Source organism: Callospermophilus lateralis, chromosome 18, assembly GCF_048772815.1.
Source record: "Callospermophilus lateralis isolate mCalLat2 chromosome 18, mCalLat2.hap1, whole genome shotgun sequence".
In the NCBI taxonomy this organism is placed as follows: domain Eukaryota; kingdom Metazoa; phylum Chordata; class Mammalia; order Rodentia; family Sciuridae; genus Callospermophilus; species Callospermophilus lateralis.
Window position 1 is genome coordinate 734,328 of NC_135322.1, and position 15,391 is coordinate 749,718.

At 44.7% G+C, this 15,391-nt stretch overlaps 1 pseudogene; it reads left to right on the forward strand.

Moving 5' to 3' along the window:
- Positions 1-8,051: 8,051 nt before the first annotated feature.
- LOC143383652 (H(+)/Cl(-) exchange transporter 3-like) lies at positions 8,052-10,829 on the forward strand (annotated as a pseudogene).
- Positions 10,830-15,391: the final 4,562 nt, after the last annotated feature.

The window sequence follows — 15,391 nt, forward strand, 5'->3', positions numbered from 1 at the left end:
TAATCATAAAACAAGTTCATACTGTGTAAAGGCCCAATGAATGTAATATTTGAGAACTCCTGCAGCCAATGCTGTAGCATACTTCAATACCAAAACTGGCACACCATGGAGAGGTCCTATAAAGGCAGAAAATGTGGGAAATCCTTCAGCCCTAGGTCTAAAGCTGTTTGGTGCCAGAAAGCTTCACTTAGACCTGAAGACATGTTCTGTTTCTTCAGTTTATTGGTACCAGAGTGCCTTTGTGATGACTCCATCTACCTCAATTTGAACTTCATACTTTACTTCAAACATCCAGTTGGGTAAAAACCTGTATGAGTTCCAGGCACGTGTGTGGCTTAAAGGAGCTGCTATGCACATTCTAAACTACCTGGAACCTTGTCAAAATTGCATTATTGCCAATTTCTCTGGTGGATGCCATCTTCCTATACTACACTGCATGCAAAGAAAGCATTTTTACTTAGATGTGCAATGACAAAGCAGTACATCTGTGTTTTCACCCAAATGTTCAGTTTTATGTTCTCCCATTACCTAGAAAAAATCTTGATCAGTCTGAGCCTTTAGGGGGAATTTATTCCTTTTTCTGACTGATAAAAATGTGGTTTTAACCAAGTTTGGGCCAGGAGGACCTAGCCTAGATTTTCTCGAGGGACTCTGAGGTTGCCTGAGCCCTCAAGGCAACCTAATTCTGTTTTCTAGCTGATTATTCTATGGATATCATTCCAATGCTATTTTGGCCAAGAGGAATCAATCTGGGTTCAGTTGGAAGCTTGAGGGAAGACTAGAAATTGTTGGTCCCAAACAATACTTGGTGTTGATGCTCCTATCTTCCACATCACCAACTGGTAACTGCCTCAAGTTGCTCTGGAGTGCATTGAAAAAAGTCCTTACTATGGAATATGCCTTTAATTGTGGATATTCTGACCCTTTTGGGTGAGGTGAACATACAGTTTTGCTCTGCTTGTAAGAAGTGATAGATAACTTGTATCAGGCTCCCACTTTGGTGTGCCCCAATAGGGATGCTATTATAGCAAAGAATAGTTCTTATTTCAGTTTTTACCTACGTGCATCACTGCCAAAGATCTCTAGTGAAATAGTCTAGGGCTTTATGCTTCTACTTTGTAGCCTGGATGCTTCTCTATTTTGTGAGATGAGAGGTTACTCTGTGGACACATCAGGAATCTATAGTGTGACAGTATTTTCCTAGCACATTAGCACAGCCTAGAAAAATTTCAGTCATTATGTGTCAAATAGAGTGGGAATGCCATTCTGTGTGAGATGGTTTCTGTGGAGCACAGCCTGGTGAAAAATGCAGAAGATCCTGTGTGACAGAAATGTGAAGCTGATGCAGCTCAACCAGCCTGGACATATAAACCACGTCCACAACAGAAAACTAACATGGAGGATATGAGGCATAAAACTAGCATGGTGGACATGAGGCAGAAATCTAGCATGTTGGATATGAGACAGAAAACTAACATGGAGGACATGAGGCATAAAACTAGTATGGTGGACATGAGGCAGAAATCTAGCATGGTGGATGTTGGGAGTCGTCCCGGCTCCAAAGACTAACTTCCCCATTCCCCAAGAAGAGCCGTCCAATGGTGAGCCCTGCTGGCTCACATGATCCTTACCCACCAATTAGAATAGCCCTTCTGGCTCACATGATCATTATCCAAGAATCAGAAAGCACCCCATGCCAACTGTCAAACCGTTCAACCATTAAACTGTCATAACTGTCAAACCACCCCCAGTTTCATTAATGTGCAGAGCTGTTCCTCAATAAACAGGCATTTTCTCCAATGGCAAGCCTTGATCATTCTTTCAAAATGAACATGTGCAAAGCATACAGGGCCTGTGAGACCAGAAGGGAAGTGCTAACACCACAGCACTGACACAGATTTATGTGACAGACATAACAAGGCAGAACCCCCAGACCTGACATGTAGGTCCCCATGTACGTACAAGGAGAAACTGAATATACAGAATATGGCCAGCCAAATATGAAAATAGATCTATTTTTTAAGAGAGAGAGAATTTAAATATATATATATATATAGTTTTCGGTGGACACACATCTTTGTGTGTGGTGCTGAGGATCGAACCCGGACCGCACGCATGCCAGGCAAGCGCACTACCGCTTGAGCCATATCCCTCGCCCATGAAACTAGATCTTGACTCAAAACCTACACAGCTGTCAGCCATGAGAGCAGGACTTGGTAAGTAACTGCCAACTTCTTTAAAAATTGTCCCTGCTTTCAATTTAAGACCAACCAGAGGAAGCCCATAGGCTTCCTAAACCAATCACACAAGACCACCCAGCTTCTACTTATCTCCCACTTTGCCATGCCAACTGCCTCCCACCTGGGCACACATGAAGCATTTCTACTCTCTTACTGCCTTGGAGTCTGCTGAATACAAGTAACAGTGCCTGAGTCCCTTGATATAGTATGCTCAGAATGCATAGCCTTTGCTTGTCTCATTTATTTGATCTTCATTCATTTCCACAACACAAATGCACAAAATGGTGGCTTCCATGGACTGAGTGTGATAGTACAGGCACAGCCTAATTTAAAGAACATGCAACTATTCTTCTCAGGGTTTATGAAGTGCTGATGGTTAGAATTGGGAGATGTGTTCATACCTTGAAACAACCGGAATCTCACAGTTTGATTGTGAGTTCAGGAGGTGATAAGCAGCTGGAGTCTGGTAGTAAAAGCCTTGACTCAGAAATGGCTTCCCATATGGGAGACTTTTCTTTCAGCCTCAATTAAGTTATGTACAGAGGCTCATTCTGCCTTCTCTCTCTTTTCACAGTATTAGTGTTTGCACCCAGTTTCTAACCCATGGTAGGTAAGGGTTGTATCACTGAGTGGTTTTTTATTTTAAGACAAAGTCTGAGTTTCCCAGGTTGGCCTTGAATTGTGATCCTCCTTCCTCAGCCTCACAAATAGCTGTCATCGAGGCATGCACCACCATACCCAGCCTTGTTGCCTCTCTCTTGAAGCAGACAATTCTTGGGTATAGAGTGGTTCTCAGGTGTAACCTTTGAGTGATTTAGGGCAAGGGGAATCTTAGCTTCCTGTGTGACAGATTGATCAAGGAGCTGGTTATGGGTGTAGGTTCTGCATTGCTTATTTGGTATATGAAATGTTATTGTTTGAGATGTCCCCCCAAACCTCCTGTGTTAATGTAGGAATGTTAATGGGTAAATGATTAGACTATCAGAGCTGTGACATGATCATTAATTTATTTGATGGATTATCCATTTGATGGATTAATAATTTGATGAATTAATAATTTGAATAGATTGAGTGGTATATACAGACATGTAGTATGTGGCTAATGGAAGTAGGTCGCTGGTGGAATAACGTGCGGGTTTATATGTTGCCCTTGGTATATCTGATTGCTCTCTGTGCTTTGTGGCATGCCTCTTCCATGCCCTTCTGGCATGATGTTCTGCTTTACCGTTAGCCCAGAGTGATGGAGCCAGCTAACCATGGACTGAACCTCTGAAACCATGACCCCATATGGAACTTTTCCTCCTCTAAATTATTCTTGTCTGTTATATTTGGTCACATCAACAAAAACTGACTAATACAGGCATGCTCCTGGGCTAGCCCTAGTGTGAGCTTGGCCAGGTCCATGGCTCTGGACTAGAGGTGAGACACAGCATCATGGCTGAAGGGCACAGCAGAGGAAAACTACTCATCTCAGGGCAGTTGGGAAGCAAAGAGGAAGAAAGTGGAAGGGGATGAAGGGAAGATGAACCCTTCCAGGGCACACACCCATGACCTACTTCCTCCAGCCACACCACATTTCCTATAGTAACCACCTAGTCAGTTCATTCAAACTAGGATGGACTGATTAGGTTCCAGCTCTCAGTCTAATCATTTCCCCTCCAGACATTCCTACATTAACAAGAGCTTTGGGGGACACTTTAAGTCTGTCCCTAGTCAGGTCATCAGCACTCAAGCAGCAAGAATAAAGATAATAAGAAAATATGGTTATACACCCAGCCCTCTGGTGCTAGTAGTCAAATTCACAATTTAAGTTCTTGTCTTTCATTCTAAAGATGAAATCTTACACCTTCCTGCCCCAAAAGATTCCCCACATGCTGCATCCAGGCAAGGTCTTGATTCTTCTCACAGGCTAACTCACCTCTCCAAGCACCCACAAGGTATCCAGACAAGGCAGTCCGGACATGACACTGCCAGCAAGTGGAGGTGACTCAGAAATATCAGCATATCCCAGTTCCCATGACCTGGTCTACACAGAGCAGCACGGTTATTTGCTGCAATAGTGATCCCTTCCCTACCCGGCAAGTGGAGGAGGCTCAAGGTGAGGATGGTGACTGTGTATTCCAGCAGCTGTGGCCCAATGGACAGGTCAGGAGGCCTGGGACAAATGGTCACCTGGAGGGGCCTTCTCCCCTATTGTGAATCCACCCAGAGGTGCCGAGGCCACTCAGATCCTCCACCTCAGCATAGAGAGCACAGATGTTGCCTGCCTCCTTCCGTGGTTTCCCTGGAGGAAGCCGGGTTTGCCTGTTTGGATCAGCAGCCTCCAGGGTGGTGAAATGACAGCTTTTGCTTCTGGGGTCTTGCCTAGTAGGGAATGTTGTGTCTTTAAACATTTGGGTGCTCAGCACAGAGATCCCACTCAGGAATCCCATCTCAGCCCCACTAAGAACCACCCCCCTCACTCTTGACCACCATGTCAAAAGCCCAGGATCCTGATGTGGTCAGATCCATGCCTCCTCCGCACCCAGAATGCTCCACCTCTCTGAGAGGCTGCTAGACCAATGGACATTCAGAAGGAGGGCTTCTGTTCAAATTACGTGCCCTGGGCAGGGCTTCCAGCCTCGTGTTGGTGGCGCCCATATCGGCAGTTACCTGTGGGTCCACAAGATGGATCTTTGGGAGCAATCTGTCCAGCCAGAGGTGAAGAAAGGAAGAGGCCCTACCACAGTGGTCACCGCAGCTGCATTTCCACACCACGTACTTGAGTCTAAAAGGGAGCAGTCTCATCCTCTTTCAGGTTCCTGCGTTCAAAACAGGGAGGATCTCGTGTTCCAGGTCTCCTTTGAACCCAAGTCTAATGTGTGGCAGAGTGGGACAGAGGCCAGTGTGTGTGATGTCTTGGTGACTGGATTTGGAGTATGCACACCAGGTGAGGCATTTTACCTTTTTCTCAGGGCACCATGAACTGTGGTGTGTTGGACAGATCAGGCACATGATGTAAGTTAGGCTTTTACAAGGTTTCCAAAAGTTACTCACACAACAGCCTGAAACACAGATTAGGCACCAGGAAGTCGAATTCTTGTGCAGTGTCACACGCAGTAACAGCATTGAGGATTGAGGCTCAGCTAATTCTGTCATCGGAGCCTTCTGGCTTGAGGGTGGACTGTGCCCATGGGCAGAATGGCAGTATTCTCAGGGCAGGCTGAACAAGAGATTCCTGGAAGAGTTAGTGGGTCTAGGAATATGGGTCTGTTGTGGCTGAAGACTTTTGCTTTCTACTGTTGACCCACACTGCACTGTGCCTCAGAGCCCATCTTGTTTTGTACTGTTCTGTTTGGTTTTTCTACAAACGGGGGACATCAGACAGCAATCAATTTATTAAGTTTCCAAATGTGTGGTAGAGAAGTGGACCAGGGAACTCACTTTATTGATAATAAACCTTTAAATTAGTAAGTCTACATGAGTATATTTAATGCCTTCTCTCACTGAAGACAGGGATCTTCTGAGAGTCAGATTGTACCCGGAGTGTACCTTGCAATTTTTGAAGGCACTGAGGGCCTGACTCAGTGGTGCCTGAGCCACTCGGACAGACTTGCTGCATTGGGCAGGCTAGGACACCACAGGCATGGCTGGGGGCTGCTCGGACTTGTCTGTCTTTCTCCTTGAACACCGCAGCCCCTGGTGCCTTTTCTTGAGTATATAGTGCAATATCCAGAGCCCCTTCTCAGATCTGGTCTGATTCTATCTGCTTCCTTCTCAATGAAGATCCTAAAAACTCTACTTTTCTTTATTCTCTGCTTTTCATTACCATCAACTTCTCCATCTGTTGAGTGGTGTTTCTTTCCCCAAAATGGCCAATGGCATGGGAAGGAATGAGACTAAAAAACAAAACATATATTACCTGTTAACTAAGACCATTAAATAAAGAACAGTAACGAGATATAATTAAAAAGGTTTTTAACCTGCCAAATTATCAAAATGACAATGATCTTTGGCCACAGAGATTAAAAACAGAAGTGGCCTCAGTCTAAGGATGAACAGTTACCATACAGATGTCCTTACAGAAATCCTTTGCATTTGAAGTCATGGTGGCTTCTTTGCAAATTTGTGGTCTGGCACAGTCCTTTTTGATAGTCATCATCAGGCAATCATGTATAAGGACCCTTTCTTTGGACAGTTTCTTTATAAATTTCATTTAATTTATAATTAATTGTCTATGCATGACTGTTAATTTTTTCTTGTTTCTATCCTTATTTATGTACGTATGTTTTTGGTTGTGATTCCCTGCTACTGTGAAGGTCATTCAAGACTTCTCATTCTTTTTCTGTGTTAGTTATGCCAGTTGTAGGAATGGATCCAGATATTCCTGACCACGTGGCTTCCCTTGGAAGGCCTGGGGACATTTCTGTTTCTGATGATCCTCACCTTTGAAAACTGTACTCTGTTTGGCCACTGTTTCTAGGGTCCTCCTTATCCTCCTGGCTGGAGATGCAGTGATTCACTAGAGCTGCAGGGCCTTTTAGTTCCTGCCGTCTCCTAGGTCCTGGTTGACTATCCTCTCAGCCATTTAATGTTCCTTGGCTTTTGTCTCCATGTCTTAGACGTTGAACACCAGAAGGCCAGTTTCATCAATCTTGAAGTGAAAGTTGTGGGTCTCGATTCTAACATCTGTAATTTTCTTTAGCTTTTGGCAGTACCTTGGATATAAATTGAGACTGGAGGATGTAGCTCCTTCTTTTGAGTTTATTACTTTAAAAAACCCCTCTTATTCTGCTACATGTGGATTTCCAGTTTTGCCAGCACTATTTGTTTAATAGGCTATCTTTTCTCCAGTGAATGTTTTTGGTGCTCTTGTCTAGTGACAGATTCACTCCACAGCTGACTCTCAACCTCTGGTAACAATCACAAAAATGTATAAGATTTCTCCTTTATAAACCTTCTATGACTTACTAAGACAACTTGTTTAAATCCTGAGTTTTTTCCTATCTTTATTTTTCCCAACTTGGAATAATCTAGTCATTTTTTATGGGAAAAAAACCCTCATTTTTCCACAAAAAATTCTTTCTCATCCCAAAACATTCCCTTTTCCTTTTAACTTTCCTCACCAAAATATACCATCATGCCTATAACTTTGTTACATCTCTTGTTATTTGCTATTTCTATTCACTAATCTCTATTTGTCTTAACATTTTAAAGATTTGCATTTTGATGCAATCCTTACAACATTTATGAATTCAACAAATTACTTTTTTGTGGTTCTGGAGATTGAACTTAGTGTCTTGCACATGCGAGATAAGGGCTTTACTTCTGAGATACATCCCAGCCCTAAATTAGTCTTTTTCTAAATTAGTCTTTTTCTAAATACTTCAGACTTTTTAGTTTTCTCATCAAAACACAGCTTAAATTCTTTGCATTATTGCTTAAGATTTAGCCTATAGTGTTAACAGTTCTCACACCCCAAATCTGCGCTTCCAAAAGTGACTTTGTTGAAGCAAAGTAGAAAACTTATGTCTCAAAGACACAGAAGTTATCTACAAACATCACCAAGAAGGGAGTAAGCGAAGGCCCAGTGAAAGCAGTAGGTTTAAAGATGATATGTGGCTCTTCCCCTTCCGTGGGTCAGGGCCGGTCTGGTCCAGAACCTGGAGCTCCTTTCTCACAGTCCTAGTTCATCTGCAGCCTGGAATCGGGCTGGATGATGAGGAAGGAGGGTGCGGTGGCTTGAAAGCTATTCTATTTTACCCCTGAATTGGAGCATGGATTCAATTGTAGTCTTTAAGAGGGGAGTGTGGTTGGAGGTTTTAATTTTAATCTTGGACAGAAGCAGGTTGACTCTAGGGCCTTGCAAAGCAAGAGGATTTAATTTAATGCTGCTCCCGTGTTTGAAGGAGGACAAAAAAAAGTCCCACCTGGCAAAATTTACGTAATCTCTTCAGTACAAAACACCAGGTACCTTTTAAATCGCGATAGCGATTTCGTTGTGTCAGGGTTTCTGCAGGTGAAGCTCCCTGGGTAGCTAGGTTTTAGGTTTGAAACAGATGCAGAATCCAAAGGCAGCCCAAAACACAGCCACCGATTTTGCTATGCCTCTGAGCTGCGAGATAATCAGACAGCTAAATGGAGTCTGAGCAGCCTTCCATAGAGGCTATTATAGAAACAGCTACAACAGTATAACAAGTGCAGGTAGTGATGAGGAGCTCTTAGATGGAGCAGGTGTTATTATGGACTTTCAAACTTCTGAAGATGACAATTTGTTAGATGGTGACACAGCAGTTGGAACTCATTATACAATGACAAATGGAGGCAGCATTAATAGTTCTACACATTTATTGGATTTTCTGGATGAACCAATTCCGGGTGTTGGTACATATGATGATTTCCATATTATTGATTGGGTGCGAGAGAAATGTAAAGACAGAGAAAGGCACAGGCGGATCAACAGCAAAAAGAAAGAATCAGCATGGGAAATGACAAAAAGTTTATATGATGCGTGGTCAGGATGGCTAGTAGTAACACTAACAGGATTGGCATCAGGGGCATTGGCTGGATTGATAGACATTGCTGCTGATTGGATGACTGATCTAAAAGAGGGCATTTGCCTTAGTGCATTGTGGTATAACCATGAACAGTGTTGTTGGGGATCTAATGAAACAACATTTGAAGAGAGGGATAAATGTCCACAGTGGAAAACATGGGCAGAATTAATCATAGGTCAAGCAGAGGGTCCTGGTTCTTACATCATGAATTACATAATGTCCATCTTCTGGGCCTTGAGTTTTGCCTTTCTTGCAGTTTCCCTGGTAAAGGTATTTGCTCCATATGCCTGTGGCTCTGGAATTCCAGAGATTAAAACGATTTTGAGTGGATTCATCATTAGAGGTTACTTGGGAAAATGGACTTTAATGATTAAAACCATCACTTTAGTACTGGCTGTGGCATCAGGTTTGAGTTTAGGAAAAGAAGATCCTCTGGTACATGTGGCCTGCTGCTGCAGAAATATCTTTTCCTACCTCTTTCCAAAGTATAGCACAAATGAAGCTAAAAAACGGGAGGTGCTATCAGCTGCCTCACTGCAGGTGTTTCTGTAGCTTTTGGTGCACCGACTGGAGGAGTTCTTTTTAGCCTGGAAGAGGTTAGCTATTATTTTCCTCTCAAAACTTTATGGAGATCATTTTTTTGCTGCTTTAGTGGCTGCATTTGTTTTGAGATCCATCAATCCATTTGGTAACAGCCGTCTGGTCCTTTTTTATGTGGAATATCATACACCATAGTACCTTTTTGAACTGTTTCCTTTTATTCTGCTAGGGGTATTTGGAGGGCTTTGGGGAGCTTTTTTTAATTAGGGCAAATATTGCCTGGTGTCGTCGACGTGAATTCACCAAATCTGGAAAGTACCCTGTTCTAGAAGTCATTACTGTTGCAGCCATTACTGCTGTGACAGCCTTCCCCAATCCATACCCAAGGCTCAGCACCAGTGAGCTGATTAAGGAGCTTTTTACAGACTGTGGTCCCTTGGAATCCCCTTCTCTCTGTGACTACAGAAATGACATGAATGCCAGTAAAACTGTGGATGATATTCCTGATCGTCCAGCAGGCGTTGGAGTCTATTCAGCTATATGGCAGTTATGCTTAGCACTCATATTTAAAATCATAATGACAGTATGCACTTTGGGTATAAAGGTTCCCTCAGGCTTGTTCATCCCCAGCATGGCCATTGGAGCAATAGCCGGAAGGATTGTCCCCACAATCCTTGCAGTGGAACAGCTTGCCTACTATCACCACGACTGGTTCATCTTCAAGGAGTGGTGCGAGGTTGGGGCTGATGGCATTACGCCTGGTCTTTATGCCATGGTTGGTGCTGCTGCATGCTTAGGTGGTGTGACTAGGATGACAGTCTCCCTGGTGGTTATTGTTTTTGAGCTTACTGGAGGCTTGGAATATATTGTTCCCTGATGGCTGCAGTGATGACAAGTAAATGGGTTGGAGATGCCTTTGGCAGAGAAGGCATTTATGAAGCTCACATCCGATTAAATGGATACCCTTTTCTGGATGCAAAAGAAGAATTCACTCCTACCACCCTGGCTGCCGATGTCATGAGACCTCGAAGGAGTGACCCTCCTCTAGCTGTCCTGACACAGGACAATATGACAGTGGATGATATAGAAAATATGATTAATGAAACTAGCTGCAATGGTTTTCCTGTCACCATGTCAAAAGAATCTCAGAGATTAGTGGGATTTGCCCTCAGAAGAGACTTAACAACTGCAATAGAAAGTGCCAGAAAAAAACAAGAAGGTATCAGAAGGTATCGTTGGCAGTTCTTGGGTGTGTTTTGCGCAACACACCCCATCTCTTCCAGCAGAAAGTCCTCGGCCACTGAAACTTCGAAGTATCCTTGACATGAGCCCTTTTACAGTGACAGACCACACCCCAATGGAAATTGTGGTGGATATCTTCCGAAAGTTGGGTCTGAGGCAGTGCCTGGTAACTCACAATGGGCGCCTCCTTGGCGTTATAACAAAAAAAGATATCCTCCGTCATATGGCCCAGACGGCAAACCAGGACCCCACTTCAGTGATGTTCAACTGAATCCCATAGATGAGGAGAGAGGAAACAGAAGAGGAAGTTCATTTGTGGAATAGCACAACTCTTTAACCTAAGGGAGTCGTCCACTTTTTTTCCTCCTTTAAAAAAAGGAAATATAAAAGCCGGCTTGTGCAACATGGTTTGCAAATAATGCTGGTGGAAAGGAGGAATTGTCAGGGGAGGGAGAGGAGAGAGAGAAGGAAAGGAGTGAGGTTCCACTGTCTACCTGGAGGGCAGCATCCAACTCCTGTTGTTGTGCACTGGATGCATTCAGCTGAGGACGTGCTGTGACAGTGCAGGCTGGAGCCTCAAGGAGACAGCACCAGAGCCCTGGAGCACCTGGCCTATTACTCCAGCGTTACAAAGACATGCTATTGGTCCCTGTTCCTCGAGGGATTACTTTGAATTGAGCCATCTGTAAGACTGCGAGGTCTCGCCCTTTTTTTATCAGAACTGTTCTGTTTCATTCATGAGTCGTATAGCTAAGCATTACCTTTCTACATTCCAGAAGACCTTTTATTTCTTCTTTCTCTCTCTCTCTCCCGAGCTGTAACAAAGCCTCTTTAAATTGGTGTACCTTTTGAAGCAGTCCTTTCTCATACTGAGATGCACTGTGATTTTACTGAGGTTTCATCTCAAGAAGGGAGTGTTTCTTGTGCCATTACCATGTAGTCTGTACCATCACTAAAGGCTTGGAGCAGTGCCCACACACCACACCAAAGGCTGCCAGACAGGTAAATCTCGGATGAAGCATGAAGGAAATCTCCTGGCTTGTGTGCTGTGTGGTTCAGAATCAAAAAGAATGAAACTTGACTTTAAAGGATGAACAGTTTTGTTTCATTTTTTTTCCTCTCAGACTTTATGGATAATGTGACCTGGTCTTATGCAAATTTTCTATTTCTAAAACTACTTCTATAATATACAAGTGCTGTTCAGCATAATTAAACAAACTGCTGCTGCTTTGACAGTAAAGAGGAGGAAGTATTCTGTTTAGCTGTAACTGGAATTAATTGCATGTTAAAACACTGGAATTTTTTTTTCTTGAAATTAGATCAGTGATTCTTTTCTTTCCTTGAGATATTTCACTGCTGACACTGAAGATGAAATGTAATTCATAACTTGCACTAAATGTATATTTCTTTTCTTAAAAATTTACCATTCTTATTTATATTTTTATGGATTAAAATTTATAAAATACAGATCAGTTAATATCGCACTTAAATAATTTTACCTTTTTAATGTGATTTTTATAGACTAATTCAGACTTACAAATATGGATATATGAACAAAGTTTACAATGGGAGCAAGGGTTAAAAAGAGGTGTGGTTACTTCTCTGTGATCCAGTGCATACATAAACCTTTTTCTGATCTTCCACTGCCGTCTCTTGAATTATGTCTTCTGACCTGTCCATTTTGACCCAAAAACTAGAAAGTTAAAAACACTATAAATTACTTAGTAGATTAAAACAAAAAGTGTTACTTAGCCTTTTTTTAGATAATCAAACCCCAAGATGAAAACGATAAAATTTCAAAGGTAGCAGTGAAATAATAAAAAATAAATAAAGATGATGTGTGTTATGTAGTTTTAATATTGTTCCCTATTTTTCTAGTCAGCAGGAGTGTGGCCTGCTGTGAGTTACTCCATAATGTATAAAACATAAGCTAAATCTGAGTTACTCCATTTATAGAGCAGCTTTCCACAAGCCACCCCATTTTATGGGCTGAGGTGGAATGACTACACCTTGTTGGTACAAGTAAACAACCACCATCCGCCTGCCACCACCAAAGGCACAAACTGATAAATAAACTGTGACAGTAAAAATGACCACCCATGAACTTATCAAACTAATCAGAAGCACATGGGTGCATGGTATATCAGACCACACCAGAGAGACAAGTCCACAAGCTCATCAATCATACCAGACCTCTGAAGGAAGCAACCCCTCACTTGGGGTCCATAAAAGGAGGAGTCCCTCAAGACTGGACATGACAGCACCCTAACACTGTCACCTGGTCATTTGTCACAAGCCTTGCTCAGGAAAATCACACTGAAGGCCCGCTGAATCTCGTCCTTGGGCTTTAGCAGAGTGCAAGTTCTCCTGCTCGTATTGACCACACACAGTCCACTCCAAGCTGACACTGTGAATCTACCATCTGTCCAGACCTGGACCCAGAATAGTTCCTCTTCTTTGACAGCCCTGAGCTCAGAGCACAAGTCCTTTGGTTTGTTCATAATCTTATCTGACTGAAACTGAATTCTTCACCTCTGCTGCTGTCGGTGCCAGTGGCCTGCAGCCCTCTGTGGCCACGGCAGCTACTCACAGCAGGGGTTGCCCACTGGTCTTAGCTGGCAGGACCCAATCTGTTGGTGCTGCAGGAACAAGATGGGTCTAACTTTGTTGTAACCCTCCAGAGCAGACAATTGCCTGTTTAGCGTTTCAGCAGACCCCAGCCACTTGCCAGTGACTTCCTTCTGGGTTCTTGCCTCACAGTTTAGAAGAATAAAATCCATGGACAATGGAGAGTGGAAATGAAAGAGTAGAAATTACTCAACAAAAGAAACAGCGGTTTTCCACCCACGTGTACTATCTAGGGGATACTGCAGCTACTCTGCCGGGACACTGCTCACTATCTATGCTGATCAAGTACTGGGAAGTGCCAAGGCTATTGGTTTGGCCTGTGACCTTCTGATGGGCTGTTGTGCCTTTAGCCCTTGAGTCTGTAGTCTTCACTCAGAAAAGGAGTTGGCTGGAATGTTTGGAATGTTTCTACAGGTTAATTTCGTGGAGTGGCCTTTACTTTTTGAGAAGTCTTTATGGTGCCCATTGACCTAACTGCCTGTTTCACCATCTGTCTGTCCTATCTATTCATGACCACGACCGTGACTCTTTGCGTTGGTATCTGCTAAGGCCTTTGCTCTCAGTTTAGCTTTCTGGACTCATGTGACTGCCTTAACCCTTCATAAGAAATTAAGATTGTGATTTCCTGGCTTATGACCATTCGGTGACACACAATTATTCTGTGAACTAACCAATGAAAATGGCGTGACTTAATTGTTATTCAATAAATTATGACATTGTGGAAAGACACAAACATGCTCCTTCTATGTTACTAGCTCACTCATGACAGGGAAATGGTCTTATAAATGAAAATTCTTAGCATAGTAGATCAAGATGTTATACTTTGGAGAACTATCTGGTTGATAAGTTCTTTTAATTGAATTTGGTTTTTTAATTAGATGTAGCATTCAGTTCAAGCGAAGTAAGGCAAACCGTATTTTTAATGTCCACAAAATCTGGAAGAGCTTCCCTTGATTTATGGGGTGTGTGTGTGTGTGTGTGTGTGTGAGAGAGAGAGAGAGAGAGAGAGAGAGAGAGAGAGAGAGAGAGAGAATATAAGTGGGAGATAAACTTGCAGATACACTTCTCACCCCGCGGGGAGTCAAGAGGAAACCAAGGAGGGACAGGCTAATAAAGGGAGGAATATTATGAGGCAGCTTCTTATCTCCAGCAGGTTTCAACAAGCCCACTGAAGAGGGACTTCTGACCTGCAAGGAGACTGTCCTCAACTCCAGCAAGACCAGGCGGGGTGGGAAGTCAGCCAGGGACCCGCTCTGCACACGACCAGAGCCGGGTAACATTTGGGGCTCGGGGGCTCAGGAGGGGACTCGCGCTGTCACCGCTCCGACCCCACGTGGCCTCACCGGGGGGGGGGCTGGCGGCGCCCCCGTGCACATCGAGGACAACACGGGGACCCAGGGAGGCAGGACGAATGGACCCTGGTCACCGGTGCAAGGATCCCTCAGCACGGCAGCGGGGCTATGGAAACTACGTTACCCACCATGCCCCGGGCCGAGTGGCGGAGAGCTGAGCCAATGAGCGGCCGCTTCCTGTTTCGGGCAGGGCTCTGTCCGGGACTTCCGGCGTCGCTGCCTGGTGCGTCTTAGGCGCTCCTGGGAGCCGTTTTCGCCGTCAGAAGTTGTGGGGCGTGGAGTCGGGGTCGGGGTGAGGGGGTGGCGAAGGCGCGGGCAGGGTGACCCCGCCGCTGCCCCCGGCAGGCTCGAGTCGCGGCCCGGGAGGGGCTGCGCCCACCTGCGCGTCACGCCGCCCTTCAGGTCCTGCCGGGGGACCGCGCGCGTCTGGGCCCGGGCCGCCGACGGCAGGTGCGGGGAGGCGGAGAGCGAGGCCAGAGGAGGACACGGCCCGAGTCAGGCTCGTCGGTGGTCCAGGAGCTGCTCAGAGTTGAAGGGCCTGAGAAGGGGCCCGCACTGCAGCCAGGACGGTGGAGTCCTGGGCGGCGTCCCCGGCTGGGAGGAGCGAGCCCCGAGGACCGGGCCAGGGATAATGCACACTCCGCAACTCCTGGCTGGGCGGGAACGGGCGTCCTGAGCCCAGGAAGGCCTGCCACGATCTCTTGCCCCTCATAACCTTCTTCCCACAGATTCCCTTGACCACGGAAGCGCTTATGGACTGGATGCAGGTAAGTGGAGTCGGTTCCGGGGCCTCGCTGTGTCCTAGGTCTCTGCCTGCCACTCGTGCACTCCTGGGCCTGGAACTCGGAAGAAA